The sequence below is a fragment of the Amblyomma americanum genome, chromosome 10, assembly GCF_052857255.1.
Source record: "Amblyomma americanum isolate KBUSLIRL-KWMA chromosome 10, ASM5285725v1, whole genome shotgun sequence".
Classification (NCBI taxonomy): Eukaryota; Metazoa; Arthropoda; class Arachnida; order Ixodida; family Ixodidae; genus Amblyomma; species Amblyomma americanum.
This window is the reverse complement of record NC_135506.1, coordinates 134,199,709-134,221,105: the sequence shown is the minus strand read 5'-3', so window position 1 is coordinate 134,221,105 and position 21,397 is coordinate 134,199,709. Positions and strand designations below refer to the sequence as shown.

At 45.3% G+C, this 21,397-nt stretch overlaps 1 protein-coding gene across 7 annotated transcripts in view; it reads right to left on the bottom strand.

Annotated features, from left to right (window-relative positions):
- LOC144107794 (multidrug resistance-associated protein 1-like) overlaps positions 1-21,397 on the bottom strand; it is a 592,391-nt gene that overhangs the window by 339,738 nt on the left and 231,256 nt on the right. The gene's annotated exons all lie outside the window — the stretch shown is intronic.

The following is a 21,397-nucleotide window of genomic DNA, read 5'->3' as shown; positions in this document are numbered from 1 at the left end:
TGAGGGTTTTTCTTTCACTCTGCTTTTGCTATGACTTGACGTTTTGATTGTGCTGTTGCTACGAGCCGTCGACTCTACTTTTTCTCCTTCGTGTTGACTCTGCTTTTGCTACGACGTGTTTACACTGCTTTTTCTATGAAGTAAAGACGCTTTCTGTACTTATGCACTTCCCTCCTCCCTTCCGCGTTTGGTGGCACACCCTTAAGAAGGATGTCGGTATCGGGCCTCCAGTGATAAAGTTGAGTGTTGCGTCGGCACTGGTTGCACATTCATGGGAGCTCATGTCACTAGGCACGTGATGTATTGGTATGTATACACTCTGGCCTGTTTTCAATAAAAATTCAGTTTGTAGTGAAGCGATTGTCCTGTGTTCTCGTGTCTCTCTTTCGTCCTTGTTGCTTCGGGCTGCCGCTTTTCATGATGATTCACCAACTAGCCCGCACAAAGATATGATTCCATGGTGGATGAAGTGTAGTGAGTGGTAAGAAGCCCTATGGGAGGAACAGCGCCATGGCGCTGAATCTTGCGTAGCTAGAGAAGTGTCAGGCCGGCTTCCCTCACTCTCTTTTCTGCTCCCTAAGCAGATGTACCTCCAATTTGATCAAGTCGCTCTTTTTTCGTGCTTCTGCGAGCACAAGGTGATGATCCCAATATTATCGGTATCGGGAGTTTCCGAAGCGGCGTCTGGCGCGTGCAACGTCATCACTGCCAGGAAGAACTCGTCCAAAACATAATTCGGAAGATTTTGGCAAGTACTACCCTAAAAGCGATGACAAGTGACTTATAAAAGATGTGCAGCTGCACTCCGGTTCAGCGGAGCGAAAGCATCACGGGCGATAGGATGGTGACGTGCGAGCTACAGCTCGGCCGAGATGAGACCACGCCGCCAAGATCAGGTTGTGATGTTATATTTTCTTGAAGCTTAGGGGCTGTTTGAAAACAAATAAAAGCTCTAAAGAGAAGCAGTGCCGAACACTGTCATTACCAGGTCATCTTGATGGAATGAGCTGCGTCATCGTTCGCGAATATATAAGCAACCAAATCTGCACATTATCTCGGGGAACGGAAACCGTATAATTCGGTGACGGTGGCGAGTTTGTCACCGCGGTGATGGCTTTAGGACGGAACAGCCAACGAGAAAGAAATCAGAACGTGCAATCTGAATTTTTACTGCTCCAAAATCGGCCGCTGGGCGTGTCGGAATGCAGGCCGATCGACGCTCGCGCAATAATCTGAAAATGGCGCTAGACTGTACAACAATTCGACTCGACGCCACGATATAAGATGTCAGTACATACGCGTCGGTGCCGGAAGACACGTGCCCAGGTGCGAGAAAAGGCATTGATCAGAAAGATGCAAGCACACCAGAACAGGGGGGGGAGGGGGGGGGGGGGGCACGGGGTGCTCTTAGTCAAGAAGTTTTAAATATCAACTAAGGTATCGATTACCCATTACCTTCTCTGGCAGGAAATATCTTCTCGAAATAGAAGACCACTACTTCGAAACATCGCGTTACTTATACAAAAGAACACCTGCTTGCTACGGCTGCGGCTAGGCTGGAAGAGAGCGGGCTTGTGTCAAAGCCAGACGCTACACTCGCAGAAAATTGCGGCGAAGACAACCCAGAGGAAGTACATATGTGTTACGTCGAACGCGAATTGTGTGAGAAGTCACAAGAACAACTCGGACAGTGTACGATGAAATTCAGGACTAGGTAGATGAAAAGACAGTGAGAGTCTTGGTCTCACAGGAGGTGCCCTTGAATCAGCGTGGCAAGCTCCGTCAGAAACCAGTTACCAAGTGACAAGGGGGGGGGGGACTGGTTGTTTGGTGCCCAGCTTTTGCTGGTCGCAAGCCAGAGAATGGGTCGGAGCCAAAGGTTAAAAAATAAAACACTTCATATAGCAAATAGACGATGCAGAGGAATTTATAATCAGTCATACAAGAGAGATCTTGCGCCTAACCTGCACTGATACACGACAGAGGCGAGCAAAGCGAAACGCAAACTGTTCACCCGGAACTGCGAGAGTCCGACAACAGCAGGATCAGACGAGGCCGCCCCGAAGACAGGCGCGCGCTGCCTCGCTGGTATGTGGCTGGGCAAGTGGTGTGAATCCGCGAGGTGTGCGGGCGCGCTTCCTTCCCCGAAGCGTAAACGACAGCTGACAGACAGCGTTAAACATCCTTTCTATATTCGCGAGTAAACTCAACTTCAGGGGACGCTACGAAGTCTGGCAATGTGGCATAAGTGGAGGTACACGCAGAGCTCGTCGCTTACGCATGTGTGGGTGTTTCTTGCTTTTGCGGAAATCCTCACTCGTTTGTGAGAGGCTAATCACGTCTTTGATGCTAAGCACTTAATTGTGAGATTCTCTGCGGGCACCAGTGACTATCAGACACAATTTGTGGCAACGGCGTGGCTTTGGGTACTCGCAAGATCGTGCTAATAGACGAACGCCTTTGCGGAATCTGCGTGGAGAAGGCCAAGTGTTCATATGTCGCTGGTGTCTTTGAAAGCGGAAATGTGGTGGCACCATGCTAGTTCACTGCTGCAGGTAAGGACCTCGACGTCTTTGCGATTATCCAGCGGGACGGCAACGCCGCGCTCGCCGAAGGTGACTCCGGTCGTCGCAAGTTTTATCTGGCGCGTTTGTTGCCACTGACTTCTTGGTAGCAGTCAGCAATGGACATGTTCTGGTCGACGGTATGTTGTGTTCTCAGTCGAGAATATGCAGCAGTCTTTCTCGAGAAGGGGCAACAAAATAAGCCGGATGTGAGTGTGCAGCGCGATCACACAGAGGTAAATATTCTTTCGAAGATATTCGGTATTTTGCGTGGATATTTTATTTATTTATTTATCATCCCACCCACAGCGCCATCATCTGGCATTACAGTGGAGGGGTTTACAAAGAAAAACTACACGAATACCACCGCGAGCAGGTGGTTACAAAAAAAAGATAACATTCAGATAGAAACAACACGGAATTATTATACATAAAAATAAAGAAACTGTCACAGCATAGAAGAAAATGAATCATTTGATAGTATGGACACTACTTCATTGGGCAGCTTGTTCCATTCCTAGATTGTTTTGGGGAAAAATGACATTTTAAAAAAGTCAGTCCGCCGTCTGTATTTTTTAACTTTAAGTGGATGATCTATCCGTAAAGATACATAATCAGGGTTGACTATATATATTTTTTCTGTAAAATCCAGTTCTTGAATGAAATATATTATGAAACAATTTTATACGCAGAAGTTTCCTACGTTCTTGAAGTCTGTCCCAATCCATAGCTTTTTAGCGCTCGTTACACTGAAATATCGCCTTAGTTATTACAAACAAAACGAATGGGCAAATTCTGAACTCTTTCTAGCTTTTGAATGTCAAGCAAAGATTTCGGGTCCCAGACTGTGCAAGCGTTTTCAGTTATGCTTCTAACATTTGTATTATATCGTAGTCTTTAAAGGAAAAAGTTTTGCTATACGTCGCAGGAAGCCCAAGACGCGGCAGGCGTTCAGAATGCATTTTCGCCAAACTAGTCCGACAAAAATTTTGCGTTATCCATCGCGTCGGTTGCCTCTCTCGATGGCGTGAGTTGCCTGTACTAACGCTAAATCCGAGATGATAACCCTTCAGAGAAAGTTGAGAAAGTAGAGGTGGCGAAAGTCAAAGCCTTGATCGTGTACCTAGGGGCGTATACTGTGGCAACGCGTACGTGATAGATGATACTTGCCAGAAGTCGGCGTACTGCGTAGCCTTTCTTTTTCGTTTGTGTATCCATCACAGCTATCGGACATCATAAACTCGTTCCCAAGCACGGACCTCGGGAGCTGTCGATTATGTAGGCATTGTGCTCAGAAGTCCACCAGCAAAAAGGTGCTTACATGCTACTCGAACGACATACGTCGAAATACATGCCGAGAGAAGCTTAGAGAAGCAGATGTTGATTCCCTTCATCATGGGCCGGGGGGGGGGGGGGGATATTCTTCATTTGTTTTACTTTTCTTAAACTTCACGTCATGTGATGATGAAATTAGATAATTTTTCTCCGATTTCGTTTGCCAACACTTTTCTGCAGCTGTCGGATTTGTATGTACTTTGAATTTTTATTGACAAAAAAAAAACACAGGTTACATGCGCTGATAGCTTGCCGAGGCTGTATTAACCCATACTTTTATTTTTGAGTAATTTCTACAAACCAGAGTGCTTCTTTGTTTACAGCTAAGAATTTTAGCAATTCTGATGGTTCTTTTTCCAAAAGTGCAGCTAAAAATGCCTCTCAGCCATGCTCAACTGCTTCGCTGGAGGTACCAAGGCGGCAAGCTAAGCAGCTCATGCAGAAGGCTGGAAGACATCCTGGAGAATGTAGATGAAATATATAGCACACAAACACTGCTAAAAGACAATTAGAGTCTTTGACATGCAACATTGTCTAAGGTGGCTCAGATATCTAAGTGGCCCCATCACTTCAAGTATCGCGTATGCGTCTCTAGTCTGTGGAAATACTGCTCATTCAAAATTCACATGACACATTTATTTATTCCGTACTCAAATCCTATGAAGCAAGCCCACCTACACCGTGGCCATTGTTACTTGAACTACGAAAGATGAGAGATTACTTGTGACAAAATTCGGAGCGTATTAAAAAAAAAACAAAAAACGCCGCAGTGCGGTAGCAATCGCGCGCGCCGAACAGTGGAGAAGAAAGGCTGGAGAACTCGTAACCTTGTGTGTGCTGCAGCGCTTCCCACTCTGCTCGCCGGCGTGGCGCGAAAAGAAAAATGGCCGCTCGAGCGGTTGATTGTTCCAGAAGGTGTGAGTAAATTCTACTCACTGTCGGCGGAGAGGGCGTAGCCTTGAGCGTGCCTAAGTGGCGCCCTCTCCCCTTCACGCTCACGCCGGACCTGTAAGGTTCTGGAAACAGGGTTCCACGCCTCACCAAAGTGGACGCGCGCCCCGCGCGAGAAGTAAATTGTGCAGTTAATACTCTATGTATGTCCGCGCCTGCCTTGGCGCGAAAAACTAACAGACGCCGGGCGCGCCTATGAATGAAGGACGTTGACCGCTCTCTGTCAGCCCGTGCCGCTGTTCCTGTTTCAGAGAAGCGCGCCCGCTCGACTCCCGGGAAAACACCACTCGCCCAGCCACAGAACAGTGAGGCAGCGCGCGCCAACCTGCGGCACGATTCCGTCGTGTTCCTCAGGTCGTCGGACTGTCTCAGTGCCCGGTGAACAAATTGTCTATCGTTTGCTTATCTCCCTCTTGTGTTAGTGCACTTTAGTTTCAAAGCGTTTGTTGCATTGCAATCTCTCTCGAGGTTTACTCTGCACGGTTTGCATTGTATTGTAAATCAGTTTGTACTTGCTCGTACGGATGTCTGTGAGATCCTCTGTATAGCCTCTTTGCTGTATAAACTTTGCTTTGTTTGTGAACTTTTGGCTCCGACCCATTCTCTGGCTTGCGACCGGCGAAACCTAGGCACCGAACGACCAACCGCTTTGTCACATGGTAGCTGGCCTCCGGCTGAGCTTGCCACGCTGAGTCAAGGGCATCTCTTTTCCGATCGAGACCACTACCCCCACACGCTCTAAGGGTGTCTGGGAACGCATGCACAAGTGCGCGAAAAGAGGTGACGTTGTGGCTTCCACGAGGGGACGTTTGGTGCTTTGTAAGTGCAGAGAACGGAGAGAGAGTAGGAACGAGTTTAGGAAGAGGTCGTAGACGAGTGTTTAGCAGCAGAGCAATATTGTTTGTTGCCGCGCTGAAGACGCTGGAGAGGTTTACCGAGTGTAGGTATTCGTTGCCAGGAATATATAGTTCGGTACCCAAACATGAGCTTCAAGGGGCTAGTTGAGGTTGGCATGCAGATGGGGATGAGCGCAGCCGAACTGCGAAAATGGGTGGGCGTGGAGAGAGAGAGGGCTCGAGACGAGATAAATATATAGGCAGAGAAAAGGAGAAGAAAGAGAGAGAGAGAAAGACATTTTACGAGAGAAGCCGCTGAGAAAGAGAGACAAAGGGAACGAGAAGAGTGAGAGATTGAGTGGTAGAGGAGACGAGATGAAATAGCGAGGCTCGTCTTGGAGCGAGAAAAAGAACCCCAGAGAGAGTACTGAATACTTGCGAGGAAGCTTGCTGAAGTAATTCGGTGTTTGAACAACGCCAGGGAGCCAGTGGAGCTTATCTCCAGAGAGGCCGGGTGGAAGGCTAACGAGTCTGATTCGTCGGCAACCACGGAAGAGATTGTAACTAAGCCCACAGGTCAGAGCGTGGTTCTGGAACAGCCCGTTCCTACAATTGAGATTAAAGACAGTGAGGACCACACCAGAGTGTCCCTTCCCCAGGAAAGTGAAAGTGTATCTACTACGGAGGTAGCAGGTACCGGGAGAAGGATAACATGACGCTTTAATGAAAGGGCCTCATAATGAAGTTGCCTCAAGACAAGGAGGAGAGGTGGAGCTCCACTGAGAGGTCAGAGTGCTGCACGCCGGAATGTTGCAGGAGCGGCCGTGAAGAGCGGTAAAGTGTCAAAATGAACGAGAACTCCGACGTAGCAATAGTTGAGGAGAGCAGACTCAGTGCAAATCCAGAAGCCGTTCCGAATGAACCGTCGAGCTGCGAAGAGGGCTTTCTCTATGAGGAAGGCGATGAAGCACGACTGGACTAGACCGACGAGCCCAAGCAAGAATCAGAAGACGCTGAATTGTAAACTGAGTAGAATGAATTTTCAATGACTCTTGAGCCGTGCTCAGAACACTGTGCGCGAGCTAGCGTCAGGAAGAAGGTAACATCGGAAGAAAGAGGAAATTCAGCCCAGGAAGAAAAGAAAGGGACTGAAATATTGTCTTCTTCGTGAGAATCCATTATGCATGTTGCAGGTGGAAATGAACTGGGCGTTCCCCTTAGAAGAGTTTGGAGGAAGGCAAAAAGAAAAAGAAGCGAATCGCGCACCGCCCAAACAGGTGCAATTCTATAGGACGGCCCCCTGAGAAAGGTAAGGATGAAACTAGAACGAAAGCGAACTAAGCTTAGAACAGCTAAGTGGAGTGTAAGTCATCTGCACGAACATCACAGCAAACTGAGAAAAAAGCTGAGACGAACGAGCCCAGCTTTCACCCAGGATTCACACTGAAGGCGCGAACAGAAGAGCGCACGCCGGTAAGAAAGGCACGAGAAGCGGAGCCGAACTGACGTTATATTTTCTCGCAACAGACGCGCTAGCCGCAGGAAAGGGCTCGAATTCGGGGCACCCGACAGGACTACGAGAAGAAATCGGAGCGAGAACCGCGTTCGGAAGAGAAGCCTCAGTAGAAAGAGGAAAATCAATCGAACCCGCAGCAGGAATACAAGACACAATCGCTTGCGAAAAAGAATGAAAAGCGCGACTCAAAGCTTCAGGTAAGGAGTCCAGTTCCACAATCATGAAAGCCGAACTCGAAAATAAAGGCGAAAGCATGCTTGGAACTTGTGTGCTCCCTGCTTGGGTCGTGCTAATGTGTTTCCGATTTGCGGCGTGTTTCGGAGTGCATTTCGACTTTGTCAAGTGTTAGGTACTGGTGACATCATTATAGCGTGTGTATCTTGGAAATCACCATTGAGTTTATGAGCGCTAGCATGCGCGTGAGAATTTTGTGTTTTGAGAGTATTGTTGCAAAATATTCTTAAAGGAAAGAGCAGTGTAACAAAATTCAGCGCATATTACAAAAAACCTGGCAAAACATTGCGCTCGCTTCTCGTGGTGTCGTCCCCTTGTCTTGGTTGTAGCGCTCCCCATGTAGGACCAACACGCCCCCTACAAAGCTTTACTGGCGCAGCGCGGAAGCAATCCCTCCCGCGCGCGACCGGGTATTACCTAACCTTGTGCGAGTTTCCACTTTGCTCGCCGGCCAAAGGAAACATGGCCGCGCGAGTCATCGATTGTTCCAGAATGTGCGAGTAAATTCTCATTGTCGACGGAGAGGGTGTAGCCTTGAGCGTGCTAAGTGATGCCCTCTCCCCTGCGCTTGCGCGCCGGCGGCGGCGCATCGCCAGTAGGACCTGTAAGGTTCTGGAAATCGGTTTCCGCGCCTGACCAATGGAGACGCGCGCCCGGCGAATAACGAACAGTCGTGGGGCGCACCTATAATGAAGGGCATTGACCGCTGCCTCTTAGCCTGAGCCGCCGTTCAAGCTTCAGAAAATGGCGCCCGCTCGACTCGGGGACAACACTGCTCGTCCAGCCATGGACCAGCGAGGCAGCGTGCGCCAACAGACGGGACGGTTCCGTCGTGTTCCTCAGGTCGTCGGAGTGTCGCAATGCCGGGAGAACAAATTTTGTTTCGTTTGCTTGTCTCCCTCTCTCTTGTGTTAGAGCAATTTAGGTGCAAAGATTTTTTTGTATTGTAATTTCTCTCTCGAGTGTTACTTTACACGAGTTGCATTCCATTGCAAATCACTTTGTGTGTGCATGCTCGTACGGGTGATTGTGAAATCCTGTGTGTCGCCTCTTTGCTGTATAATCTTTCTTTTGTTTGTGAACCTTTGACTCCGACCCATTCCCATTCTCTCGCTTGCGACACGTGATGGCCGGCAACCAATCCACCAACCCCCTTGTCGCTTGGTAGTTGGTCTCCGGCTGAGCTTGCCACGCTGAGTCGAAGGCTTCTCCTTTGTGACCGAGACCGCTACTCCGCACGCTCTAAGGGTGTCTGGGAGCGCACGCAAAAGTGCACGAAAAGTGTGACGATCTCTTTCAAACACAAATGGCAAGAAATAGAGCAAAGGCCTTGAGACGTGCAATACAGGTGTCATTTCACACCTGTTCGCTTTAATAAGGTACTCTATTTATGTCATTGTCCGTTTCTCATGTCAGCGCTGTAGGGGTAGGGAGATGGTTTAAAGACCATGTGCCCAATTAATCCCCAAAATATATTTAAAAGTTACGAAGGATGACTTCAACGTCAGGCATGTCACGCAGCTCAAGTTAACCCTATATAAAATAGTCCACTTCGCCCTTTGCACTTATGATTACTTCTGCTGTATTAGTGCGCATTGTGAGGCTATTGCTATTCAGGCATTGAAAGACAATTGACGAAATATATATGGCACAAGTGATATCACAGTTCCTACACAAATTAAGCTGTTGCGCATTTCTAGTTGATACTGGCTTTTCACTGGTATTTCATGAAGTGTTAAATGATCAGAACAGAAAGTTGGGCTAGTTGGTGTGGATTCATACTTGACAGCGCAAAAAAACGAGGCAGCTTACTATAGTTTGTATCCGCATTAATAAATGCTACATTAAGTTGCCCTGATGTACAAAAATTGTAAATTAGGGTTACACTTCACGTAAGAGTCGAATTTGTACAGTGTACAACGAAATACCTCCACAATGAATGACTGTGTACATTTCCTGGAACATCATGCCCACCACACATTGTATCTGGTGGGCTTTGTGTGGTTTTATAACTTCAGAATGACTTATGCTGTGAAGATGGCTCCATGCGACTTTATGAAAGCCCATACAATTTATTGAGACTCACAGTTATTATATTATTTGCATATTCAGCTAATGACTTTAAAACCAGTTGCTGTGTGTAATCTGTAGCTCGAGATAGGTAAGAATTCACATGAATAATGTTTTTGTGTTCCTGCTCTGAAAATTCATTCACTTGAGATTTCACCGTGCATAAAGGTTTATCAGTGTGAATACTGCTGGCGGAGACTGGAATCCATTTTTTGCAATGAGTTTTAATAAAGATGATATGTTTCAAGTGAGTCGGTGTGATGGCTGGGAAGTAATGATTGGAGTGGCTGGGGCAGGTGAGTGTCATAAGACAGCAGTCGCATTTTCCAACAGTAAAAGCCACTTCGAACTTACCGTGAACGCTAGTGCCGTCTGTTTGACTACTTTTTGGTGGGAACGACATCATTGATACTGAATGACACTGTTCTCTCCCTGCTGAATAACCGGGAGAGAGTGATGTTGTGTTTGGCGCAGCTGTTTTAAGTTAAAACTTGTGTCATTCTTCGGTAGTTTAAAATAAAAATATTACATGCATAGTGTCTATGTGAGTATGCTTCAACATGGAAAAGAAAAAAAATTCCTTATCAGTGCGACCTCTTTATAATGATGCTGCGTTTGAGGCATGAGAACACTTGTGGAAAAACTGAAAATTACAAAATAATATTGGTGTGTACATCAGCTTCAAGTGAAGGCATAATTCACGAAACGGTGCTGCAGTGGCAGTACAAAGAATATGTGGGTACACAGCAGCCGATAGCAACGTTAATATTGTTGTTTATGTGTTTGGTGATGTTTTGCATTTTATTGAAAGCTCCACTGTAGGGCAAGTCATGACACATGCCTGAGGTATGCTGCACAGCTCCTGTACCTTTTTTTCCCCCTGATCATACCATTTTATTATTCTGCACAACCTGAACATTGCCGCAATTGCTGCTGTTGCATAGGGGAAGGAGTACACTAAATATGTGAGAGTATTTAACGAAGTAATATTAAGAGAAGTTTGTCGAATGCAGGGCACATCATTGTGTACAGAATGTCCCTATCATGGGGACACTGAAACATCAATGCCTTGTTACAAGAATGTGCAAATCCACTGAAATTAATTCCTAACAGCCCTCTGGGCTAAATTGCTGCTCAGCCTGTGTGGCTTATTAGTCAGTACTTAGCTGATTTTAAGGACAAGTTTGGCTGGGTATGAATGTTAAATCTCCTCTGCATGTGGATGATTTATGTGGACGCACTTAAAATCTAGAAGGAGCTCCTCGATGCCAAAAACACCTCCTTGCGAGCGAGCAGCGCATACCTTCCAGCGCGCGTCTCGCCGCTGTATGTGTGGACTTTGCACCTAGGCGTGCGCCCTTCGCGGTCCTTACTTGGAATAAAGGCACTTGTGTAACGGTGTCCGTGTCGGCCGGCCGTCGCTTCCTCGCGGTCCACGCAGTACAAATACGGGGGCATTAATTTAAAGTCTGGTGAGAGGCGCAAAAAAAAAAGCTACTGAAGGTGCAGCTCGCAGTAACGCGCGGTCCTATATTTAAAAGGGTGCCACTGACCCGTTGAGAAAAGATGCGGCGAAAAATGTCGACAACCATGAATTGCTTCCATACACGCATTTTTCGACAGCTTTAACTTAAAAAAGCATGAACTTGAAGTGCGCTCTGATTCCAGCTCTTGCAGTTAATGAGTACCGATGTTACGATAGTAAAGGCGAGTATGAGCACCTTAGTAACCTTAGAAGGAGAAATTAGATACTAGGAGACACGAAATCGTACCACCAGATTTGGCGAAAATAGTACTGGCGGTGTGGCTTTTTCCAGATCACAGGAGAATCTCCACAAGGCCAACCCTGCGGCGGCGATCGTTTCAGCATGAACATGATTTATGAAATACTGTGTGAATGCTTTGATACGGACTTCGGAACAGTGCAGATTTGGCTTTATGGGCGTTATACTAACGTGCCTGGCGAGGGGCGTCTCCTATTGGAAATCCACTCGCCGTTTCTTGCCTGTGCCACTAGATGCCGCGTGGACGGGTGAATTCGCCAATAGCGCGCGCCGCGTCTCTTCGCTACTTCCGTCCAAGCAAGGCGCGCATACAGACGCAGTATTAACTCTACACACTAAACACGAATGACACGAGATGGGAGGTTTATCGGTGTTCGTCACTTTAAAACACCGCATCGCCAGACGAGAACACCGGTAAAACGGTGCACATGATATCATAAACACCGAAGCAACCCCAGCTAGAGCTGACGGTGCGCTAACGAGGTCCGCAATCGTTCATCAGCCGTCTTTAACGGAGTGGTTGTCGCCATTCGGAACCTTCCGAACGGTGTAGAAAAAAACACCGTACGGCAACTGAGACGGAGCGAGGTCGAATTCCTGCTGCTGTTCAAAAGAACGCGCCTGTGGAACGGTGTACTTTTATCTGTTTCGCTTAGTTCCGGAACGAAGCAGCAAGTTTTGGTTTCGGTCGAGATGCAATTGACAGCAGGCGGCGCAAAGGATCAGAAGACGGCGACAGAGTCGTGAGCACGGTGGTCGTGAGTGAGGACGCTGAGACTGTGAGCGACGTAGGCGCTAGGCCTAGCAGCGTCAGCGGGGCCATCTCGGATTGCGTCGCAGAATTGAGCACGGCGGGTTGTCTGCAGCCTCTCTTGGAACGGATATCGTGAGCGGCGACTTCGCGCTTGACACTGCTGCTTTTCGTTGCGCGACGGGGAAAGGAAAGATGGATGATTAACCGAGTTCACTGAAGTGGATATCGTAAACGACGGCTGAGCTTGCCCCTCGCTCTGGTTTGCGAATGGCGGTATGGCGCCGTTGTGAGCGAATTGAGACTAGCGCTGGCTTTGCCGCGCCCTTGTCCAGCGGGAGAGAAATTTCTACCTCGACACTGCTGCCCGGAAGGATATTTTTGAATCCCTGCCGCCTCACATCCATCTCGCTGTCATGGTAATTGATTTTGCGCCTTAAATATCGTTGTACGATACAGACGGGGGAGCAGGCTTGCGTGGAGCGCTGAAGCACTGTGCTCCGGAATGGAGCAAAACATTCACGCAGTTTTCTTAACGACGCGCTGCCAGTGTATGGGTTGCTTTATATGGCTATGCGCCAGCGCGTGAGCACCTGCATTGTCAGTCAATCCCGCTGCCTGCGTTATAAGTTCGCCTTCATTCCGCAAAGCACCGCACGAGCGCTCTGTACAAGTCTGCTTGGGTCTGCACTGAAGTGAAGTACACCTTGCAAGCGGCTGTAGGTTTTCGGCATTTTTATTTTAGTGTCCTCCGAAGCATTTGTGTAATTTTAGTTTGGATATGTGCAGCATTTTTGGCCACTCTTAATTTCATGCATGTTCGCAGAACGAGGTATGCGGCATCGCTATTAACATAAAAAAAAATCGGGTTGCTTTTTCTAATATGCCATGGTTCCCCACAAAAAACATAATTTTGCTTATCGTGCGCGTCGCAGCAAATGAATGTGCTCAAAGCTTCTGAAGTGCATACTTGTATTCTGCCGTCATAGATTCGGCCGCCAAATTTAGAATTCCAATCTGCTTATTTGTTGCTTTCAGACAAAGGCGCAATCTCTTTGTCACTGGAACACGAGTGAAAGCGAGAAAGCAACGGCTGTCAGTTCTTGCCTCAGGTTCTGCGGTTCGTTGCAGCATAACTTCGATGGGTGCAGTGTAAACGTGCTGTCACTATTTGTGAAAATATAACAGCTGCTTTAATCTCAAAGCATCACATACTTCATTGCCATGCTCACCTATCATTATTGGAGTCAGTAATTCGAACGACATACATTTTATTCATAATGATTTGTTTGGTATCAAACCTGACTGGACATTGTTCTATACAGGTTCTAATCTATGAAGAAATCCAAGGTTGCATCAGTTTAATTTACAAGCAGTACCAAACAGTTCAGAGTTAAGTCGCAAAGATGCCCCCTGCAACACTTGTAGGTACTTTTGTGCAAATGATTGGTGGACATAGGTAAGAACTGAAATTTTTGTACGAATATAGCAGCTCAGTATTTATCTGAGCGTCTGATGACTACCTTTTAGGCACAGAATTTATTCAAGTTTAGGCATTGAAGTCAAGAGCCTTAGCAAAGCTTGGGTATTGTGATTTTTTTAGATTGGGGTTGGCACAAAGCCCTGGTGTTTCGTTATCTTGCAAAGAGGCGGGATGCGAACAGTGACAGTAAGGAGTTGCAGACCCCCAAGGGATTTTCTTTAAAATTCAGGCATAGTTACTTGTGCAATTAAAAAAAAAGACAATAGTAGGAATAAGGAGCCAGTGTAACTGCTGCAACTATGCTCAGTTCTGAAAATAGAGTACTTGCATGACTAAACCAGATACAGCGTACTGACACGCTGCTATTTTGGAATTTGCATTGCTACTGTCTCATTTTCACGCATGTTCACTTCCACTCTTTTCAAATAACCAATAATCCAATGTTGAGACGGTTGTGGTTTCTTTAGACTTGCACAAAACTATGGAGAGGCGATCACCGTTATTTGCTTTTGCGACTGTGGTTTTTTCATTTTATTGATAAATGGTAATGAGGTCTGGTTACGGTGCAGCTATTTTTTATTTTCAGTTGGAAGAGAGTGTTTTGTGTTGTAGTCTTCGATGGCATCCAATCATTGTGGAGCGCTACTTCACAAGCTGTGTATAATGGCAATATACACTTTGAACAACACCATACCAGATTTGCATATTTAGGTCTTCATTATACACACCCAAATATGATTCATGGGGAGTACTGATTGTTGCTTCCCGGGCTGTTATAGGTGCTCAAAATGTGATTCCCTACAAAACATTTGCTTTTTCGATGCTCAGCAAAAATTCCTGTAGTCGCCATATGTATCAAATGTCACGGATAAAGCAAGAGTGGTAGATGTCGTGTGCAGCTGTACCTTTCGAATACGCACTTTGTATCACGCTCCCTTATGAGCAGTGGCTCACCATTGTTTCTTTAGCATCTAGTTCGATTACAGTTAGGCTGCTGCTGCACTGGTTGCAATAAAATGAGATTGAGCAGCTCAGTTGTCTTATAGCTGGAATATGGATTTCAAATCTTCGGCAGCGAGGCCATTGCAGCATTTTGTTTAACTTTTGCATAGATGTGGTGGCCCACTAAATGTGATCATGGCTCTAATGGACAAATCATATGTAAAGTCACACCTCTGCAATATGGATACTTTGGTTTCCGAGCAAAATTCTCGCAAAGTGATTCATCCATACTAATGAATCATGAATGAAAAAGTTTTGATACAAAACTTGTCACCAAGGTCTCCTGCACATAGTGGTGGACAATGAAGTTGAAGCTAGACTGTGTTGATAGCTCCAAGTACATTAGCCTGGTTACCATTATCTTTAAAAATCGGTCAGTGACATGTTTGAACCTCGCATCTCTTTGACTTTATTCTTGAAAAAATTGGGTTGAGCATGGTTTTGCTATGTAAAATTTCTCACTTTGAGGAGGGGAGACCAGCCCCTCATGAATTCATCCCTAGGATATTGTAGTCATAATGTGCATTATACTGAAATGCGACAGTATTTTTTGCACTTCTACAAGTGTTAGAAATGTCAGTGATATTTCGTTTTTAATTTTGCAGGACCAAGCACTTACATCATGCCTCCTCACCTATCAAGGCGCAGTTTTCCTGTTCATTGGCCATCACCCTGTAGTGAAAACCTCATCGCTTCTGTGGGGATTCTGCTGTTTGCAGCCTTTTGTGTGTTCCGTTTGGAAAATATAAAGAAGGCACTCTGTCTGCTGACCTTTCTTGAGAGTGCTTTTAGATACTGTGTTTAAAATAAACCATGCTTCGATGGTTTAGAACACATCAGTTTTTAAAAACCACTTTATCTTTCCTTCACAGCTGCCTCTTCTATCTGCCTGAACATGTTTTACATGTCTAGTTTTTTTGTACTGTTTGGAATACTGGTAGTGGAACACAAACTGCGCTGCTATAACTTATCAATGGTAACATGATACAGTTGGCCAGAGCGAAGAAAAAGGAAAACAATATCAGCATGAATCTGTGAGAAACCTGATGTATAGCCTTTGTCAAAAAGTACAGAGCCAAAGGGTTTGGCTTCTAAGCCGTGTAATAAGGCCTCTGAGCATCCATGGATGTCCAGCATTCATGGTGGTCAGGGCAAGATTTTCTGTACCTTCAAGAGATCTGGAATGCTAGCGATGCACAACAAGGCCCAGAAGTGAATTTCTTGGGCTCTGAACTTCGACAAATGTACTCGCATTATTTGACAGCATGGAAAGACGTGACAAACAGGAACAGCAACATTTTGTTGACCCTAAGAAGCATCACCCCACTGGTTTCTTGTCCCTGCATGGGCTAATCATGGTTTTTATCTTTTGCATCTAGCTCGGATAGCTGCCTGGGAGCACTGTCAGGATTTTGTAATTTTTTTATGTTTTTAATAGACTTCCCGTTCCGCCACATGACACATTTGCTAGCATTTATACATATACTTTATTTATAAAAAAATAATGATGATAATGGATTTGGTGAACAACTAGGTTTTCAAGCAAATATGTGCTTAGACACAGGTCTTCATAAATTCAATTACTTATTTAATTACAAAGTTACTAGTCCTTAGTCTGATCAGTTGCCTTGGGAACTTTTCTAGAATTTTTCTTCACTTCTTCCTAAAGGGAAGATGATGAATGCCTTTCTCCCGTATACACGACGATAACTAACAAAAAGGCTTCCTGCTCATTTCCTTACAATATTTCATCTCACCTTCTGACCGAAGTCAGCGAGTACAAGTATCTAGGAGTTACAATAACGAAAAACCTTAGCTGGAATAAACATGTATCAAACGTATGCTCCTCAGCCTTTCGTAAACTCTGCTTTCTTAGACATAAACTAAAACTTGCCCCACCTGAACTTAAAAAATTAACCTACTTTTCAATAATAAGGCCATCACTAGAATATGCGTGCACCGTCTGGGATCCCTACCCTAAACGTAACATCGAGGCCCTTGAAATGACTCAACGCAAAGCCGTCCGTTTTATTTTTTCAAAATATCGTGTAACTGACTCACCAACGACCCTCATGCAAACTCACGGTATTGAAACATTACAGCTGCGTCGGAAAATTCAAAGACTGAAACTACTTTTCTTACTAAAATACCATTAACTGTCTATGAATGCAGACCCCTTCCTTAAACTTAACACTGCGCGCCAAACACGAAATCATCATACACAATCATTAACCCCTTACAGTGCTAGGATTAACGCCTTTAAATTGTCATTTTTTCCACGCACCATTGAGGAGTGGAACAGGTGTTCGCCAGATCTCTTAACCAGAGCTGATTCTTTTGTCTCAATGTTTTCTTCACAGCATTTAATTTGAGAGCCGTTTTTCTGCGTTCTCTTTTTGTATTTTGCGTCTGAGCCTTGTATTTATTGCTGTATTTTGTGTTAAAACTTGTATTTAACATTTTTTCAATTTTGCTAAACCAGTTCTTTTTTGCATATATTATGTACTCGCCCCTCCTGCTTGGGCCTACTGTAGGCCTGCAGTATGTTCTAAATAAATAAATAAATAAATAAACAGAATGCATGTGTCCTTAGCGCTTTGACCTTAGACCATGTGTTTTGGCGTTGCTTGTAGTGCGCACAGTCACGTAATACCAGGTTGACTAATTCCTTGTCTTTCAGCATTAGTCATTACTTGTTAGCTAGATTGAAAAGCATGTGCGGATGTGTTTCTGTATCCTAATTTTTTCCATATAAGTTATGAGTGCTGCATTTTATTTGCGTCAGCCTCCTTGAAATGGGTGGCTAACATATCTTTCGAGGCACATAAACTTTCTCTAGAGCATAGGCCTCCATATATTGAGTGTAAAGTTTTCTTTTTTGTTCATTTTATGTGATTGTGTGGTAAATTGAATGTATTGTATACATTTTCTAAGGTTATGTTCATCCTATGTGTTTCTCAAGAACAAACACAAACATTAGAGGTTGGATACCTGTGATATTTTAGTGTAGATTTAGTGGGCTGCTTTAGAATGCCTGTTTAGTATTTCTTTTACTGTAGTTTGTAATCTGCATGTTGAAGTTAGCCACTTGGAATTAGCCACTGGGAGTTGTCTGGTGCATAATATAATATGGCAAACATTATTTGTCCAACGTGGAGCTGCCCGCAAGTGGCTTGTGCACCATTCAAGCTCTTCAGGGATTCGGTTTTTGGACCACAGTGAAGAGATGGTATACTTTTACGAGAAGAACAATGTGTGTCAGGAATTGAGCACGTAGATCCGTTGCCACGGTCTTGTTTTCAGTTTCGTTGCCTGTCGTCTCCCCAACCCTGCTTTTCTTGCCCATTGCGAACAACCCAGTCAAGATACTTTCGGCTAGCGCCGGAGCCATGGTTTGTGTATTTTTCACAGAAGTGCCGTATACACAGCGGATTCAGATTAAAGACGTTTCCTTGCCGCCGCCGCTGGTCTCGTTTTGTTTCCGCGATGTACGGCAGTACGCTGCGACGTGACTGCGACGTCGTGTGTATGCATGGCGCCACGATCGTGCAACGCAGGCATCCAGGAGGAAGTGAAGACAGCGGTCCGATGCACTTTGTATCCAGCGTTCTTGCCCTGTTCCTTACAGTACTACTTCGTAACGGCATGGACGGAACGGGGCTGCTTGTTATATCTCAACATTGAAGTTCGATTGGGCTTTGTTCATGATTACAAAGCGCATTCGAACCTGATTATTGTGATTAACGAGTTGCGCCGTTCCGCCTATATAGTTAGCAGTTCTAGTAGCCTTGTAAGAAAGAGCAAAAATGAAATATAGAAAAACGGAGCGCTGTCATCACCTCCTCCTCCTAGACGCCGGCGTTGCGAAATCTTGGCGCCTGCATAAACACGAGACCGCAGCCACCGCTCAGCGTATCACCGCGATTGAATCCTCCCATTGCTAACCGGAAGTGCGTCGTATTTTTTGGTGTAAAAATCTACAACAAATATACTCCCACTGTCATCCGCAAGTGCTTCGTATTTTTTGGTGTAAAAATCTACACCCAATCTGCTCCCTTCTCCAACCATTAGACCTCCATATTTTTTGGTGTTGAAATCTACCCCAAGTCTAACGGTGTTTATCGAACCTCGATTTGGGAGGACGCTAGAGGACAAGCCAAAAACACCCATCTGGGTTGATTTGTGTTTAGTGTGTAGAACTGCTCTCTTACCCTCGCCCAGGCGCGCATCGCTTTTGGCAGGCGTGGAGAAGCTTCTCGAAAGATCGATTTGCGTCTTTCCGACTCGGTGCCGCTTTCGAGCGAGCGATGTCGCGCTCTCTATCGGCAATTAGTGAAGATTTCTTCGTGTTCCTCGATTCCTGTACGGGAGAGCTTCCCTCCGCCCCATGCATTTTTTATAATGTGCGCCGAACTTTGTGACACTGCCCTTCGCTTCAAGCCTATTTTATAACACTCACAAAACGAAAAATCATGCAGATATGCATGCGCTTACAAACTCATCTGGCAAATGCCAAAACACATACATTACTTCTATTATGCACACATACAAGACAGTCTAAGTACGCTTCAGAACACTTCGCAGCTCGGCGCACATTAAAGCGACGTACCAAACAGAGGACACACAAATTCAATGCATGTTTGCGCCAATATTTCCACATTATTTCATGTGTGTGGAGAAGGATTGTTTCCCTGAAGCTTTCGGTCTCACTTTTGATTCTCTTTCGAAAGTGAGCCTGCACACTAAACACAAATCAACCCAGATGGGTGTTTTTGGCTTGTCCTCTAGCGTCCTCCCAAACCGAGGTTCGATATACACCGTTAGACTTGGGGTAGATTTCAACACCAAAAAAATACGGAGGACTTACGGTTGGCGAAGGGAGCAGATTGGGTGTAGATTGTTACACCAAAAAATACGAAGCACTTGCGGTTGACAATGGGAGTATATTTGGTGTAGATTTTTACACCAAAAAATACGATGCACTTCCCGTTAGCAATGGGAGGTTTCAATCGCGGCGATATGCTGAGCGGTGGCTGCGGTCTCGTGTTTATGCAGGCGCCAAGATTTCGCAGCGCCGGCATCTAGGAGGAGGAGGTGATGACAGCGCTCCGTTTTTCTATATTTCATTTTTGCTCTTTCTTACAAGGCTACTAGAACTGCTAACTATATAGGCGGAACGGCGCTAGCTCGTTAATCACAATAATCAGGTTCGAATGCGCTTTGTAATCATGAACAAAGCCCAATCGAACTTCAATGTTGAGATATAACAACCAGCCCCGTTCCGTCTATGCCGTTACGAAGTAGTACTGTAAGGAACAGGGCAAGAACGCTGGATACAAAGTGCATCGGACCGCTGTCTTCACCTCCTCCTGGATGCCTGCGTTGCACGATCGTGGCGCCATGCATACACACGACGTCGCAGTCACGTCACAGCGTACTGCCGTACATCGCGGAAACAAAACGAGACCAGCGGCGGCGGCAACGAAATGTATTTAATCTGACTCCGCTGTGTATACGGCACTTCTGTGAAAAATACACAAACCATGGCTCCGGCGCTAGCCGAAAGTATCTTGACGGGGTGGTTCGCAATGGGCAAGAAAAGCAGAGTTGGGGAGACGACAGGCAACGAAACTGAAAACAAGACCGTGGCAACCGATCTACGTGCCAAATTCCTGCAACGCATTTTTCTTCTCGTAAAAGTATACCATCTCTTCACTGTGGTCCAAAATCCGAATCCCTGAAGAACTTGAATGGTGCACAAGCCACTTGCGGTCAGCTCCACGTTTGACAAATAATGTTTGCCATATTATATTATGCACCAGACAACTCTCAGTGGCTAATTCCAAGTGGCTAACTTCAAGATGCAGATTACAAACTACAGTAAAAGAAATACTAAACACACATTCTAAAGCAGCCCACTAAATCTACACTAATATATAACAGGTATCCAACCTCTGATGTTTGTGTTTGTTCTTGAGAAACACATAGGATGACCGTAACATTAGAAAACGTATACAATAAATTCAATTTAACACACAATCACATAAAAAGAACATAAAAGAAAACTTTACACTCAATATATGGAGGCCTATGCTCTAGAGAAAGTTTATGTGCCTCGAAAGATATGTTAGCCACCCATTTCAAGGAGCCTGTCGCAAATAAAATGCAGCACTCATAACTTATATGGAAAAAATTAGGATACAGAAACACATGCACACATGCTTTTCAATCTACCTAACAAGTAATGACTAATGCTGAAACACAAGGAATTAGTCAACCTGGTATTACGTGACTGTGCGCACAAGCAAAGCAAAAACACATGAGCTAAGGTCAAAGCGCTAAGGGCACATTCATTCTGTTTGATCGGGAGAAAGGCAATCATCATCTTCACTTTAGGACGAACTGAAGAAAAATTCCAGAAAAGTTCCCAAGGCAACTGATCAGACGAAGGACTAGTAACTTTGTAACTAAATAAGTAATTGAATTTATGAAGACCTGCGTCTAAGCACATATTTGCTTGAAAACCTAGTTGTTCACCAAATCCATTATCACCATTATTTTTTTTACAAATAAAGTATATGTATAAATGCTAGCAAATGTGTCATGTGCCAGAACGGGAAGTCTATTAAAAACATAAAAAAATTACAAAATGCTGACAGTGCTCCCAGGCAGCTGTCCGAGCTAGATGCAAAAAGATAAAAACTATGATTAGCCCATGCAGGGACAAGAAACCAGTGGGGTGATGCTTCTTAGGGTCAACAAAATGTTGCTGTTCCTGTTTGTCACGTCTTTCCAGGCTGTCACATAATGCGAGTACAGCGTTTGTCGAAGTTCAGAGCCCAAGGAATTCGCTTCTGAGCCTTGTTGTGCA